Raw genomic sequence first — 12,599 nt, 5'->3', positions numbered from 1 at the left:
GAGCAATACTGGGTTGGTTTGGTCAGCTCACCCCCTGAAGAGGTCGATTTTTGTATGGTAGCCATGGGGGTTTGCACTGGTTTGCAATTAGTCATGCCAGCCTTCTTGAGAAGATCAGAGTGATGTAGGGTGACTAAGACAATAAAAGTCCTTTAGATTGAGGGAAAACTTCAATGCCTAAGAAGAATTGAAAAGCACCTAAATCCTTAATAGAGAATTCTTCTGCCAAACGCCGAAGAAAAAGGGAAACTTGTGTAGAGTCACTACTTGTCACAAGGATGTCATCCATGTAAACAAGTACATAAACAAACATGAGAGCTGGTCTTGAGAATAAATAGTAAAGGGTTTTTTTTTTAAGCTTGATACCCCAAAAGAAGCAGAAACCGTGATAGTTGGTGAAACCATGCACATGGTGCCTGTTTAAGGCTATATAAGGACAGGTGTAATTTGAAACATGATAAGGATAGCTGGAATCAACAAACCCCAGTGGCTAAGACATGTAAACCTCCTCATGTTGATGGCTATGCAAGAAGGCCTTATGGACATCCTACTATATGATGGACCAGCCCTATGACACGGCTATGGCCAAAATCAACTTGGTGGTGGTGGCCTTGATCACAGGGCTAAAGGTCTCTGTGTAATCAAGACCATGTTGTTGGTGAAAGCCTTTGGTAACTAGATGAGATTTGTAATAACTAGATGAGATTTGTAATACTCAAGGATCTGCCTTCTGTTTGGTCCTATACACCAACTTGCAACCAACTAGATTCATAGCTCGGGTTCGAGGAATAAGAGAACCAACGCGTTAATTTCTTCCGTCATTATAGCATGCCATTCTGGAGACTTAGATGCCTGTGTAAAACAAGTGGGGTCAGTACTAGAGGCGGTGTCAATGAGTGCCTGGGAAAGGTTTTTGCAAGGGCGCAAGGTCAATGGGCAAGGGCGTGGTGGTGGGGGAGGGGGAGGCGGTGATGATGGGTTTGTGATAGGAGAGGGTATGGTTGGTGAGGGAGGTGTGGAGTAATGCTCAGTGAGGAGCCTAGTTCTTGGGGGTGTAGGAGAGGTGCCTAATGGGGATGGTAAGGGAGGACTCGATGTGGTGCGAGGAGGCAAAGGGGAAGGAGACGTGGGTAATGGTGGGATAGGTGGTGAAGGTTGATGTAGGGAAGTAGATGCCCAAGGGAGAATTGTGGACGGAGGTGATGGAGAGACAAGGAGAGGAGTTGAGTGAATGGGAATGTGGACTCATTAAAGTGCACATGGCGGGCAATGTCCATTCTATTGGAAGAGAGGCCAAGGCAATGGTAACCAGAATGAGAGGGACTATAGCCAAGAAAGACACAAAGAGAAGAGCGAAAATCCATCTTATGCTAATTTTAAGAACGAATAAGAGGGTAGCAGAGGCACCCAAAAACACGAAGAAAGGAGCAGTTGGGGGGCCTTATGATGCACTAACTGGAAAGGTGTTAGACTAGTGGATACTTTGGATGGCATCCGATTGATGAGAAACATTATAGTCTCAAAAGCAAAGTGCCAACAAGTATAGGGAACAAACCCATGAACAAGAAGGGAGAGACTTGTCTTAGTGATATGACGATGGTGTCATGCAACAGCCATTGTTGCTCATAGTTATGGGGGCAAGCATGTCGATAGGTAATGCCGACCTGGGCAAAAAACTAAGGGAAGGAAACTCCCAACCCCAGTCAGTCTAAATAGCTTTTATTTTGTGAGAAAACAGTCGTTTGATAAGTGCTTGAAATTGATGAAATTTGGCAAACACATCAGACTTAAGAACAGGATAAAAATAAATGTTCTTAGTATGATCATCAAGAAAAATTTACACAGTACCTATGTCCCAATAATGAGGAAACATGGGAGGGATCCCAAACATCACACTAAGTATGATCTAAAGGAAAAAGACTATGATTATGAGAAACTGGAAGAGATACTCGGCAAGCATACAAAGAGAACTAAGACGTGCAAAGTTGTATGGTAAATTATTTGTTTTAAGCACAAGACGGAGTAAACTCTCATGAGGATGACCCAAATGGTTATGTCTGGCATCAAGTGTGGTATACTCAGCAAAGACAGTAGATGGAGGAGAACTAAAGGAGTGATGGAGAGTGTAGAGGCCTCCTTTACTCGAACTGGACAACACCATTGCTTGGTGACCTAATCCTTCACAAGAAAGTGAAATTGATGGAATTTAAAGATAAAGGCTTAGAAATAGAAGGTACATGCAAAATATTAGATAAACAAAATGAGAGAAAGGATGAAGGGGAAGGAAGAGTGGCATCACCAACATGAAAAATTGAGAGTCCCTTACCATTGCCAACCTGAACATAATCAGAACTAGTGTACTCATCATATGAGGATAGGGAGTTTAAATCTGGGGTGACATGGCGGAAGGCACTGTGTTGGGGTACCAGGTCAGGGCCGTAGAGGGGTGTTGTCACACCCCGTTCTCACAGAACCGGACCAGTGACCGGGTTAACACCGGTTAACCCAAACCTGCCAGGATCATCAGATACTGTATTCCACCACAGCATACACACAACTAATATAAGCTCATCAGATCAGCGGAAGACTAAATTTTACTTGTGAATAATCCCATAATACTTGATACCCGAATTGTGATACAACAATTATATACATGTGGGCCCGAAGGCATGATATTTACACAATAAAAGTTCAATTCATATATCAAGTATGTAAAGGAAATCATCAAAATAATCAAAGTACACAGCTCGGCTCGGCAACAAAGGCTAGAGCTCAGCTCGGCATCAAGGTTTGAGCCCAGCTCGGCATCACATAGTAGAGCTCAACTCTGCCTCCGAAGTGGAGCCCAGCACGGCCTCAGAACTGCAGTCCCGCAGCACAACTCTCACACGAGCAATTAGTACCGTGCTCTAACTCCTCAGGGGTCCACCAGTCCTCTTCAGGAAACTCGACTGTGGGACCCACCCCGTGCTCCTCAGATGTATGACCTGTAAAATCATCTAAAAAGGGGATACCCGTGGGATGAGCTCACTAGCTCAGTAAGTGGTAAGATGGACCACACAGCAGTCCACACATCAAAACACAATCATATGTACTACATGCCATGCTATATATTTTAAATCACATCCACCTAAGCAACATTACTAAGTCTTCGGTTTTAGTGCTACTACAGCCACAGTGCGTGTATACTCCGGGTACGAGCCGCGAACTCCATCCCGCGATACGCCCATAGGGCTGTCAGAGAAGGCCCACCATGAGTACTTGGAAAAGTAAAGACAATGCCATCCACCGACTCTCAACAGAAAAGTAAATGACTGAAATTTAAAGGTGCTGACTCCAGCAATTTAAAAGCAGTACGATTGGCCCACTTGAATGTACCACTGGGGTTACCAACTGTCCTATTGACCCACCGGGTATTATGTCTAACCGCCACAGTGACCCGACAACCGCGACCACTGCTTCCCCCCAAATGATAACCCAACACCTTAACCCCTGTTGGGAAGGGTTGTAGCACGGGATGGTGAAAATCCTAATACTGCATACTCCTATATGACAATAGTATGATTGCATAGTGGCACCGTCGGTTGGGCCCGCTGGTTGGGCCCGTCGGTTGGGCCAGGGGCCCCTGCTAAGATCGACGGGTAGGGTGGCCCACCGGTTAGCCCATCGGTTGGGCCCGCCGATTGTGCCCGAAGGCCCTTGCCCTCTCAAGTGGGTGCCCACAGGCGGGTCGGGGCCCACCGGTTCCACCACCGGTCTTGGCGGGAAAAACGTTGTTTCTTCCTAACTTCCTCCATTCTTTGGGGATTCAAATGGGGCTTTTCCCAACCCATTCTTCACACCTTCAAGGTCTTATAGGATGGTTCTAACCTAGATCTAGGTTAGACTCAAGGGATGGGGAACCATCTTACCTTCTTTGCTCAAGAACAACTTCAAACCCTCCAAATCACTTCAAACCCACAATGCTTCTTCCACCTTGTCAATACCTCTTCAAATCCTTCAAGATCAACACATAAATCATCCATTAAACCTTAGATTCATCATTTCAAAGGGGATTTACAAGATCTCAAGAAACCCTACTCGAATCAAGGGTTTAAGCTTGGGTATGGTGAATGTTCAAAGAACCCAACTTTGCTTACCTCTAACTATAGATCTAGAGTTGAAGATCACTCTTCCGGCACCGGAATGGGAAGATCAAGCTTCGGCGCCACTGAAATCCTTCTCTTCTTCCTCTTCCCTCTCTTCCCTTCTTCTTCTTCTTCCCTTTCTTTTCTCTCTCCTTTTTACTCTTCTCACCAACGTACGGGTGCCATAAATGAAAAGAAAATAAAGTCATAAATCTATATATATACTTCCTAAATAATTGAATAATGCACATGGATGGGTCACTCAGGTGGGTGGGTGCACCCACCTGTCCGCCCACCTGAGGGCCAAACTTGGGATTTTGACAGAGTTCGGGCCTGGTGCGAACCCCACCCCTGGCATACGAGGTAGTATACGTATATACCTTAATATACGACTACAATACCTGCTTTATCCGTACATGGCCTTATGGTAGGTGCTTGTACACGGCTTGGGCACTCCCGTCTCTTTTGGCACTGGCTCGGACTTGTCGGGCCAGCCGGTGTTTAAGGTCACCCTTGCCATCATAGCCCATAAGGAACCTGCTCTAACTCCCTCTGGTTTGGTCCCTGCACGGTTAAACCGGTTCAACCGCGAAATCAAACCGGGTTTAAGAAGTAGGGTATTACAGGTGTGGTGTGGGAAGGAGTGGTGGGTTTGGATGATAGGTGAGATGACTAGCTAGACTAGGTTAAAAGTAGGGGTAGTTTGGTTGGTCGAGGGCGGTAGTAGCAGTTTTGGGTTAAGTGATTGTTGCGGTTGCAGATAGTGCATCATTAATTGTCACGACCACTATATTGAGAGGGTACTGACCACCACGGCCACAACCACAACCACCACGGCTTCCACGACCCTTACCTATACAAGATTGAGATGCAGAGGATGAACCGGCAAGATCCTTTTGGACAACATTGGCAACTAGAGGAGACGAGTTGCTAGTGATGGTCAACTTGTTAAGAGAATTGTGCTTGAGAAATTCATGGTTGGTGAGCAAGCTTCGGAGATCAGTGTAGGACAGCTGAGTTTCATGGCATAGCAGGGTGGGAACAATATCCTGCAGATCAGTGCTCAGAGAATGGTAGACATGGAGATTAAAGTCTACAGAGGAGAGAGGGTTACTGGTAGTGGCTAGTTTATGTATAATAGACTTATTGCATTGGAGAAGAGCATAGATAGACTCGTCAGGATTCTGTTGAATGTTCTGAAGGCTGAGACAAAGATTCATGAGTCGTGTTGCAGAGGTAGAGCCATATGCAGTAGCAAGTAAGTCCCGAATCTCCTTACTCATTGTTTTATTAAGGATGAGAGGTAAGTTGTCCTCAAAGAGGGATGCAATGAGAATACTCATAAGGTTGGCATCTTGTTCCTACCATTGGGCAACAGTAATGGGACCGATGGGACACTGGCATGTGCCATTAAAAAAGTGAAGAATACGCTGACCACGAAGGAATGGCGTGAGCTGGGTGCGCCAAAAGAGAAAGTGCACGGGATTCAACTTCAAAGAAAGGTAATAGTGGGTAGAGTGTAGGGAAGGGGTGGAGGTAGGGGTAGTGGGCATGGTAGGTGCCACTGTGGAGGGTGCAATTGGTGCAAGAGGCACGACTTGCGAAACAGTGGTGGCTGGGATTTTTAAGAGAGGGAGATCGGTAGTAGCCATGGGAGAGCATAAAATAGAAGAGAAGTGATTATGGGTTTTTTATTAGGCATGAGTAGATGGCTCGGATACCATGCTAAAGTTTGTGTCGCTAAGACAACAAAATTCATATAAGAGTTACAACCGTAACTATATTCTTATCTCTTGGGTTAAGAATGCACTGGTCTTCTTGCAAATCCACATTTACTGTGAAAAAAACAATAACTTTCGGTGTCCCCTCACCTTTGGGTTTATAAACCTCTAGGTTACTGACATTTTCTTTAACTTTGGTGACATCACCTTTGGATAAATGCACCCACTTTGCTGTCCTGGGAAAAACCATGGAAGAATAATATGTGCCACTTTGGTGAATTCTATCTCACCCTATCATGATTCCCTAGAAATACATTATACAACCAATAATATGCGGAAGTTTACATCTAGTTTAATTCCAACATCATTCATTCATCATAGGGTAGTCCAAATATAACATATAAACACAACATGCCATTCATTTTCTACTTATATCATTCATAAATGACTTTTCAATATCATGGTAATGATAAACTAATACAGAAACATGCATAAACAAAAATACAATTTTGAAGCCGCTATAGAACAACGACAAAACACTATAATTGTTCCAAAACATTTAAGGAACAAAAAATATGGGTCTCATTTTCTTGTATTGAAAACAACCCAAAAACTGAACATCCTTCCACTAATTGAATCATATAAAATATTTCAAAGTACATAAATCCATCCTCCATTGATTCGATCAGTTAAATAATCATCCACAACATCCCAAGTACATAATAAACTGACATAATGATGACTAATGATATTTTATTATTCACAAGACCTTGGAACTCTTAATAGAATTAATTCAAATATGAAAAACCTCATTAGGCATTATGTGAAGACTGACCATTACCAAATAAAACATATTTCAAGTGATAAAATTATTCACAATCTCACGGTAATCAATAACATAATCATTTTTCAAAACATTAATCAATGACCTCTCGATTCTATGACTAAATACAAATATAATAGAAAATTTCATATAAAATGTCATAGAACAAATTAGACTATTAAATATGGCCCAAAACAATGAATCCAATGCAAAAAAATAGATTTCAATTTGGTCTTAAAACGACCCTTAAATTGACGTTTAAGTGGTTTAAATTAAACCTAAAAAAAAAAACCAATCACTAGAATCCAAACAAACCTTTAAATTTTTATTTTTTTGCCTTAAAAAAAATTTTTTTTTTAATCTTTCTGGTCAATGCCAATCAACTCGGGCATTTAGGTCGATTCGATCGGTTCAACCATGGTTCAGTTCATTAACCCTGATTTGATTGGTCGGCTTGATATGGCTTATGGTTAAAGTGAACCCCTTTAATGGGTTTTATTTTGATTTTTAAATAAAACCCCAAAACCACTTAGCCCACTTGGCCCTTTAAGTTTTAAATAAAGGAACAAAGGTCCAACCCAAGTCATACATACCTATATAAAATTTAATTATAACTCAAGGGCAAGGGTGTAAAATCACAACCAAAGCAAGGAACCCTATCTTAATATTTTCTTGTTTCTTACTTATCTCAAAAAATAAAACCATCAATAGGTCTATGGCTTTTTCTTCCTTCTTAGAAATTTAAAAACTTGCCATTAATGTATATAATATTGTGAGACATTTCCCTCATCAATTGTATACCGTCTCCCTTGCTTCAACCCATTATTAATTAAATTATTGAAATAAGTCCGAGGCCCAAACTCCAAAACCCAATCAGACTTGAACCCCTAGGCGATTCACTTTTGTCCGAATTGAACCCATTTAGTTTGATTTGATTCCAGTCGTTTTAAACCAATAAATTAAAAAAAAATATTGTAATGCCTTGTACAATAACACAAAATAGATATAGTTTTGATAGGTTTTCACTTTTCAGAAAACCAGAATCCAAATCCACCTCAATGGTTTTATTTATTTATATTTTTTTTAATAAAGAAGAAATCAAATCCACCTTTTGCATCAATTACTAAAATCATCATTAATTTATGAATCTTCTGATCCTATTCCAAAAGCAATCAATTATATATTACCTTCTTCTTCTTCTTCTTCTTCTTTGCCGCCACAACAGCATGGTGTAGCTGGCATTAAAAAATTACATTGAATGACGACCATGATATCAGTAATTGAAGACTTGGATTTAAAATTAGGGAGAACTATATTTAATGCTCAAAACGATCGAGTCTCGCATCAAACCAAAACGATGAAGAATCGATCATAACATATTAATCGTCCAATAATTTTGATTCAAAATACAAAAACTTGTATCGATTCTTGTCCCATATGGTCAGCTCTGATACCACTTGTTAGATCTCCCTATGGGTTCTAGTCCAAAACCCTAGTTGAATAAACCACATAGGAAAGTAAGAACACAAATAAAATTATCAAAGTATAGAGGATCGATTTGTACCTTTGACCTAGTATGTTGAAGATGATCAACATCGTTCTTCAACATTTTTGCCTCTTGGTTATGGATCTTCTACAACACCTTAGATCTCCTTGGTTCTCTCACTTCAGTGGTAAAGTGGGAAAGAATGAATAATGGTTGTAGGGACCCAAAATCTAGTATTTATAATATTGTCCTTCACCCAAAATCGTAAACCATAATGGGTTGGGTCAGCATGTCCCTAAACTTGAGGGTGGACCGAACCGGTTCATCAAACTTGACTCTCACCCATTTAATCAACCCGAATAATTAATTAAGCCCATAATCCAATAGGCATCTCTCAAAGCAATAAATGATCATATTTCTCATCCATGACTATTATTTAGAGATTGGAATTCTTTACTCTCATCAACTAACAAAAAAGGTGGATGTCCATGTACTCAAATATAGTTCCTTGACTAATCATCAATTCAACTTCTTTGCTTAATCTTCCTATTTGTGGATATCCCTTTTCATGGAGTAATAAGAGGAAGGGAGTTCATAGAATTGAAGAGGGGCTTGATTGCTACTTGGCTAATCAGGAATGGCTCGCATTGCATCCCTCTTATAAAGTTCTTCATGAGATCCTGCCTTCCTCTAATCATAGGGCAATCATACTAAATACATTGGGGACTCAAAATCATCTTCAAAAGTCCTTTAGATTTGAAAATTTTTGGCTTCTTGAACCATCATTTGAAGAGGTGGTAGATGAGGCATTGAATCAACAGTTTTGCAGGTTCACTCTCTTCTTCTCTATGCAGTAAGTTATCTTTCTTGCCATGAAATTGAGGTATTGGAACAAATAAACAGTGGAAAATATTCTAAACCATATATCTCAACTTAGACATTAGTTGAATTCCTAGTATAATATTTCTATTCACAATCACATCCGAAGAAAGCGGCATTCTTGTTGAACTAAAGCATTCCATCTTACAAGAAGAATGTTTATGGGAACAAAAAGCTAGACTTAATTGGATCATATAAGGAGACACTTACACCGAAACCACAAAACCGTTTAGTAAAGGTTTTTGTTCTGATTTCAAGTTTAAGACCGATTAGTTAAATGGGTTGGGATGGTGTTAACTGTTTAACTCGTTGGTTTCAAACTGAATTGACACCGTAAAAATGAACCGCTTAAACTATCAAAACCGATCTGATTAACTCGTATAACGATTAAATATTTGGTTGTTTTAACAAAACATAATGGTTTAATTTGGGGAAGAATTAAAGATCATAGAGGTTGTCCAATAGTCTATTCAATAATTTAGTCTTATTATGTAGTTAAATCCTTGTTTATTCAATGCCTCATTTAATTTGATATAAGATTGAAGCATTTATCAACAAAATCAAATTTTAGTAAGCATGCGAATAAACTAGCAAACCGACTGCTAACCATTTAGAAACTGTATGGAATAAACCATGATCAAAATCATTTAAAACCGTGAAACCGACACCGTTTAAAAATCGTGGAACCGAAATTGTTTACTAAATGGTTGCGGTTTTAGAAGGTGGAACTGTTTAGTAAATGGTACGATTTTGGTTTTATTCAAATAAATATGAACCAAACCAAACCGCACCATATACACGGAAACCGAACCGATTAACACCCTTAGGCTGACCCTTAGGTTTATTCCTCATCTCGTAATATTAATGAAGATTCTTTTAATCCTGTGAGGAATAGAGTTTCAGATGCCGACTATGCGACCCTTCTTGCATTGATCATTTCAAATGAAAATTTAACAGTTCTTAAATCAATGAATCTATCTAAATCTTCAGGTCCAAGTGGTTTTTCCGGTGCATTTTTCTTAAAGGTATGGTATATTGTGGGTTGACATATTACTTCAGTCATTCAATCTTTCTTCGTTAATGGTTTCTTTAGTAGAAATTTAAATCATACATCATAGCATTGATTCCTAAAGTTGAATGCCCCCAAAATATTGGAGACTTTCGACCGAATAGTTTATGCACTTTTGTATATAAAAACATTTCAAAGATCATTGTTCTTCGTCTTCGTCCACTTATTTCCAATCTGATCTCCTTCAATAGAATGATTTCATTATAGATGGTGACACATACAAGATAATTTACTCATTACCCATGAGCTCCTCCGCACAATTCGAAGGGAAAAAAAAAAAACAGGAAAATTTGGGTTGATGGCTGTGAAATAAGATGTGAGTAGAGCTTATGATCGGATGGAATGGGGCTTCATTAGATCTCTTTTGAGCTATGGTTTTGCTGCTACTTTGTTTGGCCCGGTAATGTTTTATATAACTCCTTCACAACTTTCTATTCTTCTTAATGGATCATCAATTCCCTATTTTACTCCCACTAGAGGATTACGACAAAGAAGATCCTTTATCCTCTTATATTTTTGTGCTATGTACGAAGGTTCTCTCATCTCATATGGCATTACATCTTAGATCAAAACATCTTCAAGGGATTTGAAGCCATTTCCTCTTGCTTTTGCGGATGATCTACTCTTATTTGGGAGAGCTACTATTTAAGAAGCAAGGGCTATGCAAGCAATATTAGAAAAGTATTGCTCTTTTTTCTGGTCTAATGCTTAATCTACACAAGACCAAGGTTCACTTTAGCCCCAATGTAACGTCATCTTCCACCAAACGCCTTTTGATTGAGAGATTTGGCATTCATCAACCATCTTCCAGGGATACTTATTTGGGACTTCCTTTCAAGTCTGGGAAACTATCAAAATTTGATTGTCAAGCTGTAATTGACAGAATTAATTCTTGTTTATGATCTTGGAAATCCAAGTATCTCAGTTTAGATGGAAAACTTACACTCATCAATTCAACTCTCTCAGCTCTCCCTCAATATCATATGTCATGCTTTCAACTACCTATGTCCATCCTCAAAGAGATTGACAAGGCTTGCATGTCCTTCTTATGGTCTAATGGTGAACAAAAGATAGTACCTACTGTTGCTTATACTACGATTTGTAGTTCAAAAAAATCTGGTGGTCTTAACATCAGGCTAAGCTCCGCAATGAATCAAGCGCTGCTTTGTAGAAAAAGCATGGGACCTTCAAATTCTTGAAAATTCTTTGTGGGGGAAGGCTAATGAAATCCAAGAATTTTCTAAGAGATTTTATTCATGCTTCATGCCCTTCAACAGCATCTTGATGTTGGAAATCTTTTTCCAGAACAAAAGATCTTCTTATAAAGGGATTACTTATTCAGATTGGCCATGGATGTACCGTTGATCCTTGGGTGGATCCTTGGATACTAATTGATAAATCATCCTTTGTTTGGAAGACTAATTTAGTTGAATTTTGGTGGCCAAGGCAGATTGCACACTCTATTCGATCTCATCCCAATCTCCATTACAGATCATCAAAAATCACTTATATGTTTTGGCCGCAACATCATCTGGTTGTTTCTCAGTCACTTCTGCTTATCTCTTAGAGTTGACTGACAATTTTGATGGCATAGCACTGGATGTTCATCCTCTATGGCAAACTTTATGGCATGTACCTATTGATTCAAAAATTCAAATTTCATTTGGAAACTCATTCTAGAAAAGAGTTCCGCACCCTGGACTTCTACATAACTGGGGATTTCATATTAATTCATTATGTCCTTTTTGTGGTGCTGAAATTACTCTCGATCATATATTTTTCGTACTTGTTATTATGCAACCTCTATTTGGAACAATTCTAGGCTTCCATGTATTCCACAAACAAGGCTTCCATATATTCCACAAACGTCTCTTTTGAGTTTCGATACAAAGAGTCATCACAAATATTCTTAGTGTGAGAGCACATTTCCAACACATGCAAGAGGATGGTTTGCTCAAAAGTTCTCTATGATTTGGAGCATTTGGTTGGATTTTAATAAAAAGTCTTTCAGAAATAACTCTTCATCAGCTTCTCATATGGTTAATTCAACTATATCAGGAATTCATAACTAGTATTGAAAGGCGGTCTTGCATTACAAATACTATTTATATTTCTTGGGTTTCTCCTCCTTTAGGTACTATTAAGATCAATGTGGATGGATCCAGTTTGGGCAATCCAAAACCAACAACATTTGGTGGGATTTTTAGAGACCATGAAGGCAATTTTATTTCAGGTTTTGCTGAATATATTCGAAGTAATTATGCATATGTCGCTAAAGCTTTGGCTGTGCGACAAGGGCTTCAAATTGTGAAGTCTAAGGGATTTCTCTAAAGTTATAGTTGAAGGGGATTGTGCTCTTATTATTAACATCTTGAAAGGCAATATATCCAACATGTCTTAGTGCATCAAGCACATCATCAAAGATTATTTTGAACTTCTGAGGGACTTCCCCAATGTTAATTTTTGTCTTGTATATAGACAATCAAGTGGCTGA

Source organism: Macadamia integrifolia, chromosome 5, assembly GCF_013358625.1.
Source record: "Macadamia integrifolia cultivar HAES 741 chromosome 5, SCU_Mint_v3, whole genome shotgun sequence".
Taxonomy (NCBI): Eukaryota; Viridiplantae; Streptophyta; class Magnoliopsida; order Proteales; family Proteaceae; genus Macadamia; species Macadamia integrifolia.
This window is presented reverse-complemented; position numbering follows the sequence as displayed.